The following is a 3014-nucleotide window of genomic DNA, read 5'->3' as shown; positions in this document are numbered from 1 at the left end:
AAAAAAAAATAGGACCTTCAGCCTGCAAATGTGTCAGAGGGAATGAGAAACACAGAGGAAGTTTTACATCAGTGTGTGTTTATTCTCTTGGTGTGAAAATATTCTTTAAAAGTAACAGGGCTATGGCTTCTATTCTTTCACTGCCGTTACACACCTGAAGTCACCCCTCACAACGCTCCAGCTCCACTGACTGAGGAGATTCTCTGACGCACCGTAGTCCCATGAAGGCATTCCTCTCCAGGGCTCCTCGAGGATTCTGCTGCTCCCTTTTCTCTCCCTTTAAGTCCTCCCTTCCTTGCAGTACTTCCAACTCCGTTCTCTCACATGCTATCACAACTGTCATCCTCTGCTCTTTCTCTTGAAAGTATTTCTTTCATTTTATTTGAATAAGAAGACCCACCCCCCAACCTAAGAAAATAGTGGTTGACTAAACCTCCATCCATTCCAACAGGATATGCTGCTTGTGCTACAGAAGGAAGAAGGAACATTCTGTAGTTTCACATATTTGCATATTTCTCTACTCCATGGCGGTTCCATTGAAAATGGTCATACTGAAACCAGAAACATTGGCGTTCATGCTGCCTGTTTCTACCAGAACAATTAAGTACAAACAGGGATTAAATCTTAATGGGCAGCCCTGCCTGGTATGGCTCAGTGGATTGAGTGCCAGCCTGTGAACCAAAAGGTCACAGGTTTGATTCCTGGTCAGGGCACATGCCTGGGTTTCAGGCCAAGTCCCCAGCGGGGGTTGCTCAAGAGGCAACCACACACTGATGTTTCTCTCCCTCTCTTGCTCCCTTCCCCTCTCTCTAAAAATAACTAAACAAAATCTTTAAAAAAATCTTTATGGGAGCTTTATTCAGATGGCTGGAGAACTGAGAAGATGATGGGTTATGTACCCCCCAAAACCATCTTAACATCTCATCTCAAGCCAACCTTTTTATAAGGAGAAGAAAGGGTAGGTAAGGGGTTTGGAAAAAAGGTTAATCAGAGTTGCGATCTGGTGGCAATTTCCTAGTACTTCTTTATCTGCTGATCAACAATTCTTCACAGCATGGACATCCCCTCCCTGGAACACAATGGCTAAGATACCAACTCACCACTTGCTGACTGCTTGGGGCACAAAGGTTTAATTGCCTGTGGACCTCCTGGAGTCACACAGGGGGTGTATTCCAGTTCTTGGATAAACAGCTTTCCACATGCATTAATCACTTAAGCCTATCAACTATAACTACAGCTAAAATCGTTAACTCTTGATTTCCCCTATCAATATTAATGCCAGAGTTTTGGCTTTAAGTAGCTTCCTAGAACAGAGGTCCCCAACTAGGCCTCATAGTAGGAGGTGAGCAGATTAAAGTCAAGGCAGGGAGTGGGAGAGGGGCTGGGCCACAGCAAGGTGGGGGAACCAGCGTCTGCTGTCAACACCACTCTAGCCTGTTGCACATCGCCCACACCAGCCCCACCTCAGCCATGATGGTCCACAGCTTCCAGAGCAGCCACCGAGACTTCTCCTTTGGGTCCTGGAAGGTGACAGCTACCCAGACCTGCATGATGAAGTCAGAGGACGTGAAGAAATTAGCTGATGAATTGCATATGCCATCCCTCTCTGAAATGATGTTTGGAGACAATGCTATTTTTTAAAGATTTTATTTATTTATTTTCGGAGAGGGAAGGGAGAGAGAAAGAGAGAGAAAGATTGATGTACGTGAGAGGCATCAGTTGGTTGCCTCTTGCATGCCCCCAACCAGAGACCTGGCCCACAACCCAGGCATGTGCCCTGGGAATTGAACCAGTGACGTTTCAGTTCACAGGCCAGCGCTCAGTCCACTGAGCTACACCAGCTAGGGCTGGAAACATTTTAAGAACCCAGCACTGTTCTTGCTTTGGGATTGAGTTCAATGCTACAGGTGCTTTAAAATGTGTAAACAACTACCATGGAACACTCAAAGTAGCCTGTGCGGAAGAGCGGCAGAAAAGCAGGATGGAGGGTGAACACTCGAAGGAGGTTATTAAACCATAGGATGGGAACTATACAACAGATTATGATGGAACATTACTTGGAGAATCACTCAAGTGAAAGATTGTACCTACAACAGATCATATAGATACAGAGAAACTGAAAGCCAGGGACAGATTCAGTGTTTCGAAGAAGCTCTCCTGTCTGAGGATGAACTTCATGATCATGGAGTTTCAAGTCTAAGGGTGAAGATCAGAGTAATGTCTTCCAGCTTTTTCCTGCTGTTGCAGTTTTTTCTTTTTCTTTTTGCAAATTGATGGAGTGCTTATCAGAATGGATGACATGAGACTTTACCAGAGGCTGACAAGACCCTCCTGTTATGAGAATATGCGTCAGGAGAGAGCAAAATTGCTAATTTAATGCATGCTCCGCCTCCCTTCTTCACGGACCCCAGTGAAGTAGCGCAGAAATTAATGATCAAGAAGGTGGTTTGTGAGAAGCTGATATTTCCAGAAAGAATTGACCCTAACCCCACAGACGCACAGGAAAATGCACCCGTGGGATAGAATATGACATACCACATGCTCACCGTGAATCTGATGGAGACCTTGGCCATGCGGACAGGGGCATTTTTATTATGAGAATTAATGGCCTTGTCTATGTGCAGATTTCCAGTAACCTTAAAGGAAAGAAAATAAAAGATTGTTGCAGGCAAAAAAGTAGATAAATAAATAAAGTCAAGGTGGAATATCCTGAGATTGCCACAAAAGCACTGAAAAGCCTGCTTCCGTCTCCAACGTCTTGCCTTTATGAAGCAGGTTTCCTGCAGTGACAGCAGCCAGAATGAGACTACGGAGTAGACTGGACATAAGCAACACGCTTTGGGTGTCACTGTCTCCCATTGCCCCCGGATGGGACCGTCCAGTTGCAGGAAACAAGCTCAGGGCTCCCCCTGATTCTGCATCACGGTGAGCTGTATAATTATTTCATTATCCACTACAGTGTAATAATAATAGAAATAAAGTGCACAATAAATGCAATGCGCTTGAACCATCCC

The 3014-nt window shown here is 45.0% G+C and overlaps 1 pseudogene; it reads left to right on the top strand.

Moving 5' to 3' along the window:
• The first annotated feature begins 874 nt into the window (after positions 1–874).
• Positions 875–2523, top strand: LOC112301717 (TIP41-like protein; annotated as a pseudogene).
• The last annotated feature ends 491 nt before the right edge of the window (positions 2524–3014 follow it).

The sequence above is a fragment of the Desmodus rotundus genome, chromosome 7 (assembly GCF_022682495.2).
Source record: "Desmodus rotundus isolate HL8 chromosome 7, HLdesRot8A.1, whole genome shotgun sequence".
NCBI classification, from domain to species: Eukaryota; Metazoa; Chordata; class Mammalia; order Chiroptera; family Phyllostomidae; genus Desmodus; species Desmodus rotundus.
Note: the sequence above shows the minus strand (reverse complement) of the source record. Positions and strands in the feature narration are given on the sequence as shown.